The 20,021-nt window shown below is 41.3% G+C and overlaps 1 protein-coding gene across 2 annotated transcripts in view; it reads left to right on the top strand.

The window, feature by feature from the left end:
* ror2 (receptor tyrosine kinase-like orphan receptor 2) overlaps positions 1-20,021 on the top strand; it is a 193,379-nt gene that overhangs the window by 120,947 nt on the left and 52,411 nt on the right. The window lies entirely within an intron of this gene.

Raw genomic sequence — 20,021 nt, 5'->3', positions numbered from 1 at the left:
AACTTGCTCAATTCCCTGAAACCGTAGGGAAGAAACAGGGTGGGCGCACTCTACAAAGTGACAAGCCACAGGGTAATTAAGATCAACCCGTCTAATCGAACTCTTATGTTCGCTGATCCTTTGTTTTAAGCTACGTGTAGTTTTTCCCACATAGACCTTATCACAGGGACATCTTAACAAATAAACAACATTCTTTATATTGCATGTAATAAAACCCTTCACATTGTAACTTTTACCAGACCTGGGATGTTTAAAAGTATGAGTCTTATATGTACTGTTACATTGGGCACAGTTGCCACAGGGGTAGTTACCATCCCTCAGGGGTGCTAAGAGTGTTTGAGCAGGAGCAGATCTTATACATGCTTTAACAAGCTTATTCCTGAGGTTGGGACCCCGTCTGGAGACAAACAACGGGGGGTCCTTAAATTTACCTTGGAGTGAAGGATCATCACATATTAAATGCCAATATTTCATGACTGTGTTTTTAATTATGTAGGATTTTGGAGTAAAAGTAGTAATGCAAGAAACTGAAAACTTTTTATCTTTTTTAACACTTTTTTTCCAGAAGATATGGCCGTGGCGTGGACAGGGCAATGTTGTATGCCTCCTCAACAATCTTAATGGAATAACCCCTAGCCAAAAATCTTTGTTTCATTTCTAATGCATTCTCCTCATATTCTTCAGTAGAGTGACAGATCCGTCTGAGTCTGTAGAACTGACTCTTGGGCAGTCCGTTTTTTAGGGCACTAGGATGTGAGCTGCTTGCCAACAGGAAAGAATTGCGGTCCGTTTCCTTTCGGTAGAGGGTTGTGGTCAGTTTCCCATCTTCTAGTCTAATCCACATATCTAAGAAATGCACACGTTTAGAGTCAAACTCCACAGTGAATTTCAGGTCAGGGCTCATTTTGTTCAAATATGTGGTAAATTCATTCAGCTCATTTTGAGACCCTTTAAAAACACAAAGAACATCATCTAAATATCTAAAATATCTGATGATGTTACTATAAAACGGATTTCTGTCCTCATTGAAAATAAACTGTTGTTCAAAAAATGTGAAGGGTTTTATTACATGCAATATAAAGAATGTTGTTTATTTGTTAAGATGTCCCTGTGATAAGGTCTATGTGGGAAAAACTACACGTAGCTTAAAACAAAGGATCAGCGAACATAAGAGTTCGATTAGACGGGCTGATCTTAATTACCCTGTGGCTTGTCACTTTGTAGAGTGTGCCCACCCTGTTTCTTCCCTACGGTTTCAGGGTATTGAGCAAGTTAAATTGTTAAGGGGTGGGAACATTGATAAAGTGCTATGTCAAAGGGAATTGTTTTGGATCCATACATTGGATGCCCTACAACCCAAAGGGTTAAATGTAGATTTTGACATGAGTGTTATGTTATGATTGGAGGTATACCATTTGTTAAGTCTTGAAACTGCAGTTTATGAAGTTCTTGCTGATGTTTATGCAGTTATCTTGAACTTACACTTGCTTATGTGTGTGTGTGTGTGTGTGTGTGTGTGTGTGTGTGTGTGTGTGTGTGTGTGTGTGTGTACTTAAGTTTGTATGTAAAAAGATGTTTTTGTGGTGGGTAATTTTATTGGTGCATTTGGGGTCAATTTAATGCTAGCTACCTTGGGTAGAGGAAATATGAAACCAGGAAGAACAGAAAAACTACAACTCCCACACTTGGACTACAACTCATCTGTGTAGGTGTGACTGAGCACCTTAATGAATCTTAATTGATTTCTTTTCTTTTCTAAAATGTGAATGTTTTTTTTTTCCCAGGTGACACTGAGACAGCCTGTCAGTAATCACTAGGGTCATGTCACGTCCATAGACTGTATAAAATCCAGATCAATGATTTATCTGCAGCATTATTTAACACGATCAGTTGATAGCAGAATGGAAGGAGGCGGTTCTTCTGGGGAACGCACACACACCCATGGCCCATGAACCCATGTTTCAGTTTTCTGAAAGGATTAAGGATTCGTTTCGTTTTAAATGTTTGCTTTGTTTGCCGAAAACGAACCACATCACGGCCTACAAAAACTCGCCATCCAACCTGCAGAAGCACATTGAGGTATATAAACGTTTTATTCCAAAATAAAGCTTGCAACGAAGTTGTAAGTGTTTTTAGAGCTTGCGATAATGTTGCAAACATAGCTATGCAGTCTGGTTAGTTAAATGACTTTATATGGAGTTGCCCACCAAGTTGCCATACATGTCTACGGCTAATGTTTACACAAAGCAAGTTAACTTGGACACAGTTAGCATGTAAAAATGGAGTTACGCTAACATGAGTAATGTTAACTGATCTGAAGTCCTTTCAGAAATATGTTTTAGCATAACGTTGCCAAATAAACAGAATGTAGAAATCTTTCTTTTCTAGTAGCGTTAGCTACCCAATATGATTTCAAGTTTGAAAAGCGTTTGCTAGCATGTCAGGTGGAGCTTCACTGACTAGCTAGCTTAACGTTAAACCACCATGATGGCACAGCATGCGTTCATTTTGTGAATTCACATTTCTGTCTTTGGCAACGGCATTAGGTTTTGTAAGCGTTGTGGCAATAATACAACGATGCGTTGACAGAAAATGTAATTTTAATACTTAAATATTTTTAAAAGCAAGTACTTCAGTACTTTAACTTAAGTAAAAATTTGACTGGACAACTTTCACTTGTATCAGAGTAACATTTGACCAGTAGGATCTGTACTTTGACTTAAGTCATGAAGTTGGGTACTTTGTCCACCTCTGCTTTTTACCCTATTGTCACCAAATTTGGTCATATCCCAGTTCTCACCCACTGGCTGGCTCTCCCTGTTATAAGATATCTATAAAGCAGAGATTATAAAGGCTAGCACATGAAGTCGTATGAAGCCACTGCATCTTTTCAAACTGTTGCTCATGCTGCATCATAGGGCTGTGTAACACACTTGGAGGAAAGCGTCATCTGTCCTCTTCTACACATACATGAGCTCATAGACATCCATGCTTGGGTAGTGTTGGAGAGAGAGAGAGAGAGAGAGAGAGAGAGAAATATGCATTATGGGTGCTGATTTTTGTAGTTTGTAATGGCACCTTAGATGAACTTAAAGCAAATGGTCTTGCTTTATAGTTCAGTAAGCAAGTCAGTGTTGGAGCGCCTTTAGCTGGTGTGGTGGTTCGGTCAGGGAGGGCTATAGTGGCTTGTCAGCACTGCCTACATTGTTTAGCACCTTGGCCATGGCTAGCCACAAGCAAGCAAACTCCCGCTGACCAGTCTGCCAGCTCCTCTGGCCTGGACACAGCAGAGAGTACTCAATAGGGTTCAATAGGGAAGAAAGAAACAGGGGATTTGACAGGATAAGAGGGAAGATAGCAAAACTGAAAAATAGACAGGCTGTATTTTGAACAGTGGGCTAGGAAACTTTAATTAAACATGATGGTGACATCATGGTTGAGTGCTCCTTTGTGGTGATGGGCACCGTTAGCAGAGTTTCCATTGCGTCAGGTCTGAAGCTGCCTCGAGCCCCTGCTCTATAGCCATTTTAAGCACCCTCTCATGTAGCTGGTGGCCTGGCTGCATGATCTGTGCACATTCCTGTGCTGATTCAGTTGACTGTAATTTGCATTGGAGCAACCGAGGTGAAAGTGAAGTTAAATCTGTCTGCGGTGGAATTCTTCAAATGGGTCATAAAAGTAAAGCGCTGCCTTTGGCGAATGCAGTGTCCATGTACAACACAAATGTGCAGGATCACTGTTCGAGTGGTTTCTTAAAAATGCTTGAAGAAGCATGCCAGATCTTTCACCATTTTGTGCAGTTGTTTTTGCCAATTTGGTTTATTCATGTTTCCTCCCGTGAAAGATGCAATTATCAGATTCTGGATTCGTTTTTAACAAATATTGAAGATTTTCAGTATTGAAGATTTAAGTTTATTCAATCTGATATTTATCCACAGCATCTGCACAGAATGTATTTATACCACAAGCAATAAAATCAATGTACTATGTACATTGTACAATGCCAATTCCAAAAAAGTTGGGACGCTGTGTAAAGTATAAATAAAAACAGAATGAGATAATTTGCAAATCGTGGAAACCCTATATTTTATTGAAAATAGTACAAAGACAACATATCAAATGTTGAAACTGAGAAATTTTATTGTTTTTTGAAAAATATAAGCTCATTTTGAATTTGATGTCAGGAACACATTTCAGAAAAGTTGGAACAGGGGCATGTTTACTGCTGTGTTGCATCATGTCTACTTTTAACAACAATCTGTAAACGTTTGGGAACTGAGGAGACAAACTGCTGTAGTTTTGAAAGAGAAATGTTGTCCCATTCTTGCCTGATATACAATTTCAGTTGCTCAACAGTTCAGGGTCTCATGTGTTGTATTTTGCGCTTCATAATGCACCAAATGTTTTAAATGGGAGACAGGTCTGGACTGCAGCAGGCCAGTTTAGCACCCGGACTCTTTTGCTATGGAGCCATGCAGTTGTAATATGTACAAAAAGCGGTTTGTCGTTGTCTTGCTGAAAGAAGGAAGGCCTTCCCTGAAAAAGATTTTGTCTGGATGGCAGCATATTGCTCTGAAACGTGTTAATATCATTCAGCATTAATGATGCCTTCCCAGGTGTACAAGCTACCCATGTCATGTGCACTAATGCCCCCTCATACCATCACAGATGCTGGCTTTTGAACTGTGTACTGATAACAAGCCGGATCGTCCCTCTCCTCTTTAGCCTGGAGGACGTGGTGTCCATGATTTCTAAAAAGAATTTCTGCTTTTGATTCGTCAGACCTTGGGACAGTTTTCCACTTTGCCTCAGTCCATCGTAAAAGAGCTCAGGCCCAGAGAAGGGGGCAGGGTTTCTGGATATTGTTTATATCTGGTTTTAACTTGCATTTGTGGATGCAGTAATGAAGTGTTTTCACAGTCGATGGTTTTCTGAAGTGTTCCTGAGCCCATACAGTGATTTCCACTACAGACTCGTGTCTGCTTTTAATGTAGTGTCTCCTGAGGGCCTGAAGATCACAGGCATCCAATGTCAGTTTTCAGCCTTGTCTCTTGCATACAGAGATTTCTCCAGATTCTCTGAATCTTTTAATGATATTATGGACCATAGATGATGTGACCCCCAAATTCTTTGCAGTTTTACGTTGAGGAACGTTATTCTTAAATTGTTGCACTGTTTGCCCATGCAGTCTTTCACAGAGCGGTGAACCCCTCCCCATCTTTACTTCTAAGAGACCCTGCCTCTCTGGGATGCTCTTTTTATACTCAATCATCTTACTGACCTGCTGCCAATTAATCAAATTAGCTTTTTTTTAGCATTACACAACTTTTTCAGTCTTTTGTTGCCCCTGTCCCAACTTTTCTGAAACGTGTTGCTGACATCAAATTCAAAATGAGCATATATTTTTCAAAAAACAATAAAATTTCCCAGTTTCAATATTTAATATGTTGTCTTTGTACCATTTTCAATGAAATATAGGGTTTCCATGACTGCAAATCTTCACATTCTGTTTTTCTTCATGTTTTACACAGTGTCCCAACTCTTTTGGAATTGGGGTTGTACTTTCCTATACTAAGAAAATCCAGTTTATTTGATGCTTATTAAAAGGAAAGTTTAAGGGCAGCTGTTTTTAGAGAAAGCTCCATTCAGAGAATATCTAACCACACAACTTTGAAAGTGATCGCACCTCTGATTATATGTTACAGGTCAGAATTGTAGGTCAGGTGGAATTTTTCAACCTAGGTTCGAATTTTTAACCCAGTTCATAATTTGCTACTTGCATTAGGGGGACTTACTATATCTAGGATTCGGTTTAGGGTTAGGATTTGGGAAGACTTTGTATTTTAAACTACTTGATGACATCATAAGGCTGGACTCATTAATAAATTCAAAAAAAATATCATTCCTTCTGTCACAATTGTTGCTGGTCTAGTGGTTAAGGTGATGGGCTAAGAATCAGAAGGTTCTGAGTTTGAATATTGGTGAGGTTTGAAAAGATGTATTTAAAAAAGTGCTAATTAGATAGACATGAATAGGGAGACAAACAGATAAGAGGAAGTGGATAGAAGAAAGAGAGACAAAAGAAATGATGGAAAAATCCCTTTTAAGAATCTTAGCTAGTCCAAAATTTTACCTAGGTTGGAAATTATGAACTAGGTTAAAAATTTTAACCCAGGTTAAAAAAAAAAAAAATCACCTCGGTTGAAATGTTTTGACCAGTAACATATACAAAATTCTTTAAGGGCAGTTCACATTAGGTACATTTCTGAAGTGAGGGGTGTTTTTTTTTTTTTTTTTTGATGCTTATCACACTTGGCAGTTACACTTCTTTTTTAAGTATGTTTCAATCAATTCTGACTAAACCAGAGGTGCTTCAAACCCGAGCCCCTGTGTTGTACTACACCTTGTTTTGCATTTTTTCATTCATACCAATAAGTGAATTGTAAGCTCCAAATAAATCAATCAAAATTAAAAAAACATATCGCATTCTATAAACTGTGAACTTCATTTAAAATCATAATCTTTTAAGAACTGTTTTGTTTCATCCAGCTGGCCCAGTTTTTCCATATCTGAATTAACACTATTTAAAAAGGATTCTCGATACGCTCACTGGTTGGTCAAATGGTTCCCATCCTTCCCATCTTGTCCCATGGATGATGTACAACCAGTGGCGGCTGGTGGGTTCTTTTTTGGTACAGTGGATACATCACTAATCTCATTATCTCATTATCTCTAGCCGCTTTATCCTGTTCTACAAGGTCTCAGGCAAGCTGGAGCCTATCCCAGCTGACTACGGGCGAAAGGCGGGGTACACCCTGGACAAGTCGCCAGGTCATCACAGGGCTGACACATAGACACAGACAACCATTCACACTCACATTCACACTTACGGTCAATTTAGAGTCACCAGTTAACCTAACCTGCATGTCTTTGGACTGTGGGGGAAACCGGAGCACCCGGAGGAAACCCGCGCGGACACGGGGAGAACATGCAAACTCCGCACAGAAAGGCCCTCGCCGGCCACGGGGCTCGAACCCGGACCTTCTTGCTGTGAGGCAACAGCGCTAACCACTGCACCACCGTGCCGCTTACATCACTAATATATCATTTAAAAGTTTATATATATTACTTGGGTTCGAGCCCCGGGGCCGGCGAGGGCCTTTCTGTGTGGAGTTTGCATGTTCTCCCCGTGTCCACGTGGGTTTCCTCCGGGTGCTCCGGTTTCCCCCACAGTCCAAAGACATGCAGGTTAGGTTAACTGGTGACTCTAAATTGACCGTAGGTGTGAGTGTGAGTGTGAATGGTTCTGTGTCTATGTGTCAGCCCTGTGATGACCTGGCGACTTGTCCAGGGTGTACCCCGCCTTTCGCCCTTAGTCAGCTGGGATAGGCTCCAGCTTGCCTGTGACCCTGTAGAAGGATAAAGCGGCTAGAGATAATGAGATGAGATGAGATATATATTACTGTGCAAAAGTCTTTGGCACATGTAAAGAAATGCTGTAGACCAAAAATGGCTTAAAAATAATGAAATGAAATGATTCAACATTTAAAAAATACTATAAACAGTAATCAGTAAGCCATAATAAATGAAACAAAGTCGATATTTGGTGTGAGTTGACACTTTGCTTAAAAAAAAAAATAGTAGTCTGAGGTACAATGAGTGCAGTTTTATGCAGAAATGAGCTGTAGGTTTTACTGAGCATCTTACAGAACCAGCCACAGTTCTTCTGGACACTTTGACTGCCACACTCGCGTCTTCATTTTGCACCAAAACCCAGCAGCCTTCATTATGTTTTTTTCTTTTTTAATCTGAAAAGTGGTCTCTTATGTAATATTCTGCTCAGATACAAACACTTTTTTTTCTTTAACGTTTAATTTTGTGCCGGAAAATGAACGTTTGGACTCTAAAATGGTTTTTGTACTGGCTCGATAATGTAGAAGTCATCAAATAGAAATCTATAGCAAAGTTTGTATGAAAAAAAGGGGGCCTAATACTTTTGCACAATACTGTATAAATATTTCCATTTGAATCTGAACTGTGTTTCATCTGCATAACAAACATAATGATTGAGTAAATGATCCACTTCGTTCATGTTCATTACACCTGTGACTGAATCTATAACACGCCTATTACAGAAATGTCACTAAAATGGGCTAGAATATATTCACCTACTGGAACTCAAAATTAAGGGGGCGTGTCATGCTGTGTCATCACATGACATGATTTTCACTGATTGGGTGCATGAACCTACAGCACTGGGTTTGTTCCAGTTAGCCCACAGCCTCGCTTCATATCATTCTGTATGTGGGGTTTGTTTTTTTGTATGACTGCTATTATCTCATCTCATCTCATTATCTCTAGCCGCTTTATCCTTCTACACGGTCGCAGGCAAGCTGGAGCCTATCCCAGCTGACTACGGGCGAAAGGCGGGGTACACCCTGGACAAGTCGCCAGGTCATCACAGGGCTGACACATAGACACAGACAACCATTCACACTCACATTCACACCTACGGTCAATTTAGAGTCACCAGTTAACCTAACCTGCATGTCTTTGGACTGTGGGGGAAACCGGAGCACCCGGAGGAAACCCACGCGGACACGGGGAGAACATGCAAACTCCGCACAGAAAGGCCCTCGCCGGCCACGGGGCTCGAACCCGGACCTTCTTGCTGTGAGGCGACAGCGCTAACCACTACACCACCGTGCCGCCCGGCAACCAATTCAACTTCAGAAAATTTGGAGTGGGGTTTCATGTGGGGGCCAGAGAAATATGTCATCGTCAGCAAAAAAAAAAATGGCCAGAAACATACCTTCTATTACTCTTAACTCATAATCAAATCATGAAGTTCCTAAAATAGAATAAAACTGAAGTGTCCTGTTGCGCTTTCTCATGCCTGGTCTTTACACCACCCATCTGGTATGAATTCAGGATTAGACTGAAGGAGTCATGAAACCGTTCTAGAAAAAGATCCAGGTTTTGCCTTTGGATGTCCTATATAAGTGTATTTCAAGTAAATAGATTTTCCATTCCTCGTCTTGGTACAAGGAAATGTGTTGGAATCGTTTGTGCTAAATCTTTTCGTTTCATCTCTGACTGCTAAACTGATAGCAGTTTGGCCCAGAGAGATGAGAATATTGACTCAATTGGCCCTTTTCCACCGATGTGGTCCCGTTACCTAATGTCGAACTGCTTCCATGCATTTTGCCCAAAAAAAAAAAAAAAAAGGCTGGTGCTGGAAAGCTGCCACTGGCACACCATGACAAAATTGCTGGCTCTTTTCCAGCCGGCACTGTCCTGGTGGAAAAAAGTTAACCGTGATGCTGTCGGTTATATCTGTTTTAACCATATTAGTGCACATCATTCACTAGAAAGCACCACCTCAGTCATTTGAAACGGTTTGCCAGTACCTCCAGCAAGTTTTTCCCTCCTGCCAAAGAGATCAATGCTATGCCACCTTTTAAGGGTACATATCATGCCATCCTCCAGCTACCGTATAATGCATGTCAGAGCTTGCCTTGTTCTGTTCCAGGCAGTTTGCAAGACAACAAAAACAGCTTGTGCTTCCTTTTATAAGGCTGTGAACTGGCCAGAACATAATCAAATTATGCATGTACAGCAACAGGTTTGTATTCTGTAAATCCCTATTTAACATTAAATCAGCACCAATATCAGATACATTTCCTCACGTAAGAATGATATACTGTTAAACTCGCTCAGATGGATGTGCCTTGTTCCCACTCAGCCTTTAGAAAGATACTTTCTTTTAATTTGTGCTTGTTCCAATCAGCAGATGGACATCATCCAAGAGACCTGTTGCCCACGGGAGGGGAAGAAAACAAAGCAAATTATTCCACATTCAGAATTAGACTCTGACTTGCCCTTTTCTTTGCTGACAGCTTACTAACTGCACAAGTTTTTAATTTACCTCATGCCATTCAAAAGCAAATTATGTCTTGGAAACCACGAATAAGCAGTCCGGCTGAGTTGTAAAGTACGATGCGTCCATCTTTGCTGTGTTTACTTCCCTGTTCTTGCCCTTTGAGCGATACATCTCCTCTAATTCAGGTTCCTGGATTTAACTGGAAATGAACCTGGCTGTAGTTTTCCATATAAACCACTATAGTTTGCTGTATCAGTCCCACATGTAACGTGTTATCAGTACAATCCATCACTCAGGCACATCAAAGCTCCAAATGAGCATGCCCAAAACAGACAGCTTGCAAATCATTCGCACCCACACCGATGAGAGATTGCTAAGAACCTGTAAGAACCTGCCCGTTGCACAATGCATCACGCGTGCTTTCTTTTTCTATTTCCATTGCGCTTTCTCTGTGTGCTATTTTGGACAGAGTGTAGTGCTAAAGTGTCTCCTCCGCACACACGCACCCCCCCCCCCCCCCCTCCTTTTTCTTTCCTACTTTCCTACTTCCTTTCTCCTTGGATGCATATCATCCTCGGGATTAACCTGAGGTGCTTCTTGTCATCACTCCGCTTTTTGTCAAGACTAGTGGTTTCTGTAGCTTTTCTAGAACTTCCCATTAAAGGATTTCTGTGTTTGAGCTTCTGTTTATAGTCTTTTGTCAAGTGTGTGATTGATTGTCAGTAGAGTAAAGTTAGATTTGCAATGAAATCGAAATGAACTGAATGAAATCAAAGACTATAAATCGTCTGGGTGTGTTACAAGCCTTAATATAACCCGAGCATATGTTCACTTAACTGGGCTGGTAGGTGGTAAGGCAAAAGACTTCCATATATGGCTGCTGTTCTTGTCAGCCTTGTGCTTGGCCTTGTAAGTAAGGGCAGCACTGGGCCACAGAGACATAACCGCAGCTAGGTTTGGGAAGGGCAGGGGGCTGGGGAGAACACACTGATTGGCAGAGTAGGTCCTAATGTCTGGGTGATAAGATGGAGGTCTGGTGCTCCCGTCTCTGAGTGTTTATTTGAGCTCCGTCTGGCTCCTCACATGATCTGAGGTCATACCCTTCACACATGAGGCTGACCAGAGCCTGTCCCTCCTGTCCTCTTTTTCTGCCTCCTTTCTCCCTCTCTTATCATCTCTTTTTTTTTTTTTAATCTTGATCTCAATCTAACTTCATTCTCACTTTCAAAATTAATTTTTTCCCCTTATCTCTCTCTCCATTTTTTTTATAAACCCTTTTCACACATGCTGTATGTTTTTAGATTCTCTAGCAAAAATGAAAACAGCCATGTAGAATAGGATAGGTCTTTATGGTCACTGTCACAAGTACAACGAAATTTAAAGTGCTCTCCAGTCAGTGCCTCATTCATTGAGTCTCTAAAATATAATTTAAGTTAAAAAGAATACATAGAAAACATATAACAGTATTAGCAGCATACATGAACACACAGTCAAACACACCCAGTCATTCAGTGCGTTTACATGCACATAGAGAAAATCGAATTTCTGCCGTTGCTCGACTGAAATCGAAACTCTAAATGGCATGTCAACACCTTAGCTCGGCTGAAATTGAACCGAACTTGATTTCTCGCAATCGAGCTACACGACCTAGATTATGCGATTTTTGCCGAGCTACTTAGTGCATGTAAACCCTATTGAGCTACGTAGTCGAGCTACTTACTTCAGCACTGCCCCTTCCGGAAGTGACGAGTGACGAGACCACAAGCGGGAAACACAACAGCCTCGGTCGGCATGACAACGAATCATGACAACGGCATGAATCTTTTCTTTTTGTGGCATTGTTTGCACTGTTAAAATTTAGCTCACTTACTGTATCACCAAATACATCTGTACAGCTGTTGCATAGTTGTGAATTGTGTACATAAACAAGTCATTGTATTTGTGTATATATATATATATATATATATCTCATCTCATTATCTCTAGCCGCTTTATCCTTCTACAGGGTTGCAGGCAAGCTGGAGCCTATCCCAGCTGACTACGGGCGAAAGGCGGGGTACACCCTGGACAAGTCGCCAGGTCATCACAGGGCTGACACATAGACACAGACAACCATTCACACTCACATTCACACCTACGGTCAATTTAGAGTCACCAGTTAACCTAACCTGCATGTCTTTGGACTGTGGGGGAAACCGGAGCACCCGGAGGAAACCCACGCGGACACGGGGAGAACATGCAAACTCCGCACAGAAAGGCCCTCGCCGGCCCCGGGGCTCGAACCCAGGACCTTCTTGCTGTGAGGCGACAGCGCTAACCACTACACCACCGTGCCGCCCACATATATATATATATATATATATATATATATATATATATATATATAATGTCCAACATCTGAAGAATGTCAATAAAAACAAAACAATTGAACTTTTTGTGTGTTTATTAAGACATAAGTTAATTGTAAGCAAAAAAATATTTTTTTGTAAGCAAAAAATGGACTTTAGAAAAATATACAATTGTGCAAAATAAGTTGTCTTACAAAACAGTGGTCTGCGCCGGACAGTTTGTAGCCATACAGTCTGTTAGAGCAAGCCTAACAGCTTGAACACGCTCTTCTTCATGACAACAACCGGAAGTGTACCAACACAATGGGGCGTGTAGCGCCACCTGTGGCTCGGGTGCACAATGCACCTTACACAATAGCTCGATTTCACAGTTGCATGTAGGATTGGATTTCTCTGGCACCCCTGTTGGGACCCTTTGCTCGATTACCGACAGTAGCTCGATTTGGATGTGCATGTGAACGTACTGATTGCAAAAAAAAAGACAATACAGACACACAGTTGTCGTATGAATGTACATCTACAGACGTGCATACTTTCTGTCATTACATCGGTCTGTTTCATTATTGCACATTGTATTGCACATTATTTAGCAGCATTGAGGGTTATTATTGCAGTTGGATAAAAACTGTGTCTGAGTCTATTTGTCCTTGCGTGTATTGATCTGTACCATCTGCCTGAAGGCAGCAATTCAAACAGGGAGTGACCGGGATGGTAGGTATCTTTTATAATGTTCTGGGCTTTTTTGAGGCAATGAGAACTGTGTAGTTCCTCCAGTGTGGGAAGAGGGCAGCCGACGATCTTTTGGGTGGTGTTGATGACCCTCTGGAGCGCTTTCCTCTGAGCCGCTGCGCAGCTGGTGTACCATATACAAGTCAATGGAAAAAAAAACGGTTAAAGGTTCAAATGTTTCTAAATAGGTGGCACGGTGGTGTAGTGGTTAGCACTATCGCCTCACAGCAAGAAGGTTCTGGGTTCGAGCCCAGCGGCCGACGGGGGCCTTTCTGTGCGGAGTTTGCATGTTCTCCCCGTGTCCGCGTGGGTTTCCTCCGGGTGCTCCGGTTTCCCCCACAGTCCAAAGACATGCAGGTTAGGTTAACTGGTGACTCTAAATTGACCGTAGGTGTGAATGTGAGTGTGAATGGTTGTTTGTCTCTATGTATCCACCCTGCGATGATTTGGCGACTTGTCCAGGGTGTACCCCGCCTCTCGCCCATAGTCAGCTGGGATAGGCTCCTGCGACCTGGCACAGGATAAGTGATTATGGATAATGGATGTTTATAAAGAAAAATAAATAAATAAATTGATTGGAGTTTGGGAAATGTTGTAATCTGGGCTGCATGTTATATTAGTTTGGGTGGTGTATTGTCTAGCCTGTGTTGCAATTTAGGCATAGTGTGTTGTACAACCCTGTTTCCATAAACATTTGTAAATGTCATACATAAATAAAAACAGAATGTGATGATTTGTAAATCATGGAAACCCTCTATTTCACTGGAACTAGTACAAAGACAACATATCGAATGCAGAAACTGAGAAATTTTATTATTATTATTATTATTATTAATATATACTCATTTTGAAGTTAATGCCAGCATTTATATTAAAAAAAAAAGCATGGGACAGGGACAACAAAAGGCTGGAAAAGTTGTGTAATACTAAAAAAAAAAACCCTGATGGAGCGTCTCACAACTAATTAAGTTTAATTTGCTACAGGTCAGTACTATGATTGGGATGCTCTTTTTATACCCAGAGAGGCGGAGTCTCTCAGAAGTAAAGATGGGGAGGGGTTCACTGCTTTGTGAAAGATTGCATGAGCAAACATTGCAACAATTTAAGAATAACGTTCCTCAATGTAAAATTGCAAAGAATTTGGTGATCACATCATCTATGGTCCATAATATCATTAAAAGATTCAGAGAATCTGGAGAAATCTCTATACACATGGGACAAGGCCGAAAAACCAATATTGGATGTCTGTGATCTTCAGGCCCTCAGGCGACACTGTATTAAAAACAGACACAAGTCTGTAGTAGAAATCGCTGTATGGGCTCAGGAACACTTCAGAAAACCATCATCTGTAAAAACAGTTCATTACTGCATCTACGAATGCAAGTTAAAACCAGATCTGAACAATATCCAGAAACACTGCCACCTTCTCTGCACCTGAGCTCTTTTACGATGGACTGAAGCGAAGTGGAAAACTGTCCCGAGGTTTGACAAATTGAAATTTGAAATTCTTTTTGGAAATCATGGACACCACGTCCTCCAGGCTCAAGAGGAGAGGGACCATCCGGCTTATCAGTGCACAGTTCCAAACCAAGCATCTGTGATTGTATGGGGGGCATGAGTACACATGGCATGAATAGCTTGCACATCTGGGAAGGCACCATTAATGCTGAATGATGTACAGTCTACAGGTTTTGGAGCATGTACTGCCATTCAGATGATGTATTTTTCAGGGAAGGCCTTGCTTATTTCAGCAAGACAATGCCTAATTGAATTCTGCATGCATTACAACTGCTTGGCTCCATAGTAAGAGTTCAGGTGCTAAACTGGCCTGCCTGCAGTCCAGACCTGTCTCCCATTGAAAACATTTGGCGCATTATGAAGCGCAAAATAATAATAAAGGAGACCCCGAACTCAGGGCTCGAAATTAACTTTTTTTCTTTGTGTCCCCCAGTGGTCCCGAATTCTGTGTTGTATTGTCCCGAATGGAAGCAATAGTGTCCCCATTTTTTTCCTCTCTGAAATAACCAGTGGTTAATATTATCATATGAAGTCTCATCTCATCTCATTATCTCTAGCCGCTTTATCCTGCCCTACAGGGTCGCAGGCAAGCTGGAGCCCATCCCAGCCGACCATGGGCGAAAGGCGGGGTACACCCTGGACAAGTCGCCAGGTCATCACAGGGCTGACACATAGACACAGACAACCATTCACACTCACACCTACGGTCAATTTAGAGTCACCAGTTAACCTAACCTGCATGTCTTTGGACTGTGGGGGAAACCGGAGCACCCGGAGGAAACCCACACGGACACGGGGAGAACATGCAAACTCCACACAGAAAGGCCCTCGCCGGCCCCGGAGCTCGAACCCAGGACCTTCTTGCTGTGAGGCGACAGCGCTAACCACTACACCACCGTGCCGCCCATCATATGAAGTTACTATTATATTTGTAACTATGCGATTTTGAACCCTTTATATCATTTTTACAATAAGTCACAAGACACAAGCGACACATATCCTATACATCATCTACTTCAAAATTACAGTTATTGCATTTTCAGTTTATTAAACTTTGGCGATCTCACTGTATGAATAGATACCCGTTTATTTAAAGGGGCCAACTAGCTCATTCAGAAAATGTTTCAACTCACTACATCTGCAGTACACTTTAGTTGAAAATAAGACCCCTTTTATGTTCATTTCATCTACTTATACCTTGAATATCTGTTGGTACTTATAAGGCCAACTTATAATTTTCACCATTACCGTTATCCATTTTTATGAACTTTCCGTTATCCATTACCGTAATCCATTTTTATGAACTTTCCATTATCCATTTTTATGAACTTTCCGTTATCCATTTTATGAACTTTCCCTGCCGAAGCGTGGGTGCAAATGTTAGCAACATCAGCATAGTGGCAGGTCCGAGCCTAGTTGTGCTGCTGACTGACTAAACTGTCTGAACTAGAAAGACACCAAGAAAACTCACTTATTCTGTTGAACGGTATCTTCCGTCAATATCATCCACATCATTCCTGTTGTATTTTATAACGTGTCTAACAGTGTTCATTAAGTTCATTCAGTTGCTAGCGTTGCCTGCAGACCAGGCAATGACACTTTGGATCCTGAAGGTCCCGGAGACGTTATGTCTGGGCTTTCAGTTTCTTCCCCGCGGTCGGTCCGCTTCAACCACTTAAGCATTTTTGTTCTGGCAAGAGTCGGCGCAGCGTGTGCGCTAGCAATTCCATTCCAAGTCCATATAATGCGGACTCCGGCCGAAGATTCTAGAACAGAATGCGCTGCTCTGTAGCCTACGGATGCAGGTGCATCCAAAGTGTAGCTACTATGTATTTTTCGCTGTTAACGTTTTAAAATTAAAATTGACAAATTAGGTGAATGTCCACGTATGTGTTACGGCTTTGTAAATAATATTAATGTAGAACTTTTTTTCTAGATCTGTTTTTTCCATTGTCCCGGGATTGTCCCAGATATGATAATTTTGTGTCCCGATGACATTTTTTATGGTCCCCGGGACATCGGGACACCGTTAGTTTCGAGCGCTGCCCGAACTGCTGAGCAACTGAAATTGTATATGAGGCAAGAATGGGACAACATTTCACTTTCAAAACTACAGCAATTGGTCTCCTCAGTTCCCAAATGTTTACTGAGTGTTGTTAAAAATAGAGGTGATGTAGCACAGTGGTAAACATGCCCCTGTCCCAACTTTTTTGAAATGTGTTGCCGACATCATGAGCATGTTTTTCAAACAACAATAAAATTTCTTCGTTTCAATATTTGATATGTTGACATTTTGCTATTTTTAAAACAAATATAGGGCTTTCATGATTTGCAAATCATTGCATTGTTTTTATTTACATTTACACAGCGTCCCAACTTTTTTGAAAATGGGGTTGTAGTTTGAGTGCAATGTGTTGTAGTTCGGTATAGACCCCTTCGCAGTAAACGTCATTCATACGTAAGCGGAAATTGCGCGCGCAGCCTGGACCCAAAAAAGACTCAGAAATGCCTAGTTGTTGTGTTGTCGGGTGTCAGAATCGTAGCAGTGATGGGGTTAAAATGTTCAGAATTCCAGCAGGATCTCACCCATTCCAAAAAAATCGCCGACGTCTATGGCTACAAGCCATCAAACGTGTAGACTGGGATGAAAAGCACTATCAAAAATACGCGGGTTTGCAGCGCCCACTTCATCACAGGTAAGATCAGGCTATTTATTAAATCTTTCTTTTTTATTCTTTCTAGTCTTCGTTTATTGATGTAGCAAAATACTTTGGTAACGTTTGTCTGATTAGCTGGGTCATAGTTACACAATGTAATGAATATTGTTAGCATGTTAACTTAGCTTTGCATGCAATTTTGTTTGTAGGAGAGGTCTCGCTTGACTCAAGCAGTCCAGATTTTGTGCCATCATTATTTGTGTATACCGAAAATCACAATTTTAAAGCAAGGATGGAAAGGTAAAATTGTGCGCCCTCACTCTAAATGCCAACTTACGTTGACTGCTCTAACCTAGCTCCCGCCCCGTTCAGTTTCATTTCTGGTCTCTGCCTCTCGCTTTTTACGCAGCTCTGATTTCTCTTAGCTGCACTCTTTACACTATCATTCCTTTCATGCCATTACCTCCTGCAAATTGCTGTTTAGTGTTGGTATTTGTTGTTGTAGCTAAAGCCACAGTGCCATCACATCACTGGCATAATTTGATTAAAACAAAATGAATATGAATGGCCCATTGTTAATCAAGTTGTACATGCCCGCACATAACATAATCATATGCGTCTAAAGACTTGTAGGCACGAAGTTTTTCGTGGGTGTACACTGAAGTCTTGTCAATAAAGTACGAGTATATATCTGGCCATTGTATACCAGGGAACTTACTAACATCGTCCGTCCTCTCTTTAATTAAATGCGGATCCGGTAGGCGATGTCCACTTGTTAGAGTTAACTTATTTATGTAGCATTCTCGATCTTGTAACGACAATTGTTTGGCATAATCTGACAGCTCATAATGCCAGTCTATGGGCAGCGCCATTGTTTCTGAGTCCAGGCTGCGCGCGCATCCTGGCAACGGTCGGTTTGTTTACAAACATGCGAAGGGGTCTATTAGGTATTCAAAAAAATAAATAAATAAAAATAAACAACTGTTAAACATAAATGTACAAAATCCAGAAACTTCCCTGTTAAGGTGATGATATTTGTAGAGATGTGTTTTAACGGAGTTCGTTAGTTGTAAGCCAGTTATGTCAGAATGTCTGGACACTGGAAAGATTTGGAAATGAGAGCTTTGTGCCATCCAAGCCACTTCTCAATTATTGGCGTTATTAGTGTAAGACACTCTCATCTTTTAAGACAACTTCTTCAAAACAAAGCATCTATGCGAGACCCAATTTATGGCAAATGTGAGTGATGATTCGCCATTACCGATGGAAAATACGGCAAAGCTTTTTTTTTTTTTGTCTGAAAAGAACTTCTTTCTTCATTTTTTTCTTCCTTCAGCCACATATCCTAGAGTTACCTCTGCACTAACGTGTCATCTCTCACTCCTATGTGAGGCTTTGACCTGTGCTCACTCTTGCTGGCTGAAATTGAAACCTGCTGGATTCCGAGGCTGCTCATGGTAAACCGCAGTTAGTCTCCATCACATGTGAAGAGTAAAACCAGATTTTAGTCACTTTGTGTTTGCAGTGCCTAACTTCCAATACCATCGCTTCCTCATCATTATTTCATTATTTTCATTAAAACATTTCTTTTGTTGGTTTTGAATAGGACTAAGCAACTACAATTTGCACATGAGCAATTGCAATAATATTTCACATCAATGCACAAAATGCAATTTTCCAAGTTGCTATGGATTTCATAGTAACCCATAGTTTAATCATTTTTCATAGGTTATCGATTTTAAGGTCACGTTGTTTGTAGTTGTCAAAGTACTTTCATGATTAATGCTAAATATGACATTTGTGTGTCTTACAATTACAAAAAAAAACCCCTCCTGTTGCAGATCTGCCAAAAACAACACAACCTTTCCTGATGCTCCACGTTCACCCTGCAGCTATCAAGCTGGAGCTGCTTAGAACAGTATGTTTGTTTCATGGGCTGAAAAAAAAGAGAGCTGCAGTTACTTAATCCAGATGTGGCAGATCACGCTCTCTGGAATTCTGTGCTTTGTGAAGGATCAGACCTTCAAAAGCAGGCTTGCTGGCCTGTAACTGCTAAGTCTGCTTTTCTGCATTTCTGGCATGTGAAGGACAGAGATGCAGATGTGTGCATTAAGAAATATTTCAAGAGCGTTGGATGAATGCATTGGCATTTGGGTTGTGTGTTGTAAGTTGGAATGTGTGTTGTAGTTTGGGTCCTGTGTTGCAGTGTGTTTATAGTTTGGGAAACAGGTTGGCGTTTGGGCAGTGTGCTGCATATTTGGTCATGTGGTGTTTGAGCAGTGTGTTGCAGTTTGGATCATGTGTTGGTGGTGGTGCTTAGGTTATGTATGGTAGTTTGGGGAAGCCATGGCCTAATGGTTAGAGAAGCAGCTTTGGGACCAAAAGATTACCGGTTTGATTCCCTGGACCAGCAGGAATGGCTGAAGTGCCCTTGAGCAAGGCATCTAACCCCACCTGCTCCCCAGGCTTCTCTGGGTATGTTGTATGTCACTCTGGATAAGAGTGTCTGCTAAATGGCATTAATGTAATGTATGTAGTTCAGGGTATACATTGTAGTTTGGGCCATGTGTTGTGCTCAGCCCGCTCAAGACTGCTGTCTGTCCTGGTACCCCATTGAGTTCCCATTGAGGTCAGAACTGCCAACTTCCTGACCACCTTCAAGCGGAGACTGAAGACTCACCTCTTCAGGCTGCACCTCTCCCCTGCTTCCCTGCCCACTGTGTTTCAGTCTAGACCAACCGAGGCTGTGTACTGTCTAGCCTGGGGTTAGCCTTTTTGAGTTCTCTATTTAGTTGTACTTTATATGGTTGGTTTGTTTCCTTGGCTGTTTGAGTATTGGTACTTCAACAGAATATTACACTTGATATTACTGTCACTTGTTCAGCT

The sequence above is a fragment of the Neoarius graeffei genome, chromosome 25, assembly GCF_027579695.1.
Source record: "Neoarius graeffei isolate fNeoGra1 chromosome 25, fNeoGra1.pri, whole genome shotgun sequence".
Lineage (NCBI taxonomy): Eukaryota > Metazoa > Chordata > Actinopteri > Siluriformes > Ariidae > Neoarius > Neoarius graeffei.
The sequence above is the reverse complement of the archived record's forward strand: the minus strand, read 5'-3'. Positions and strand labels throughout refer to the sequence as shown.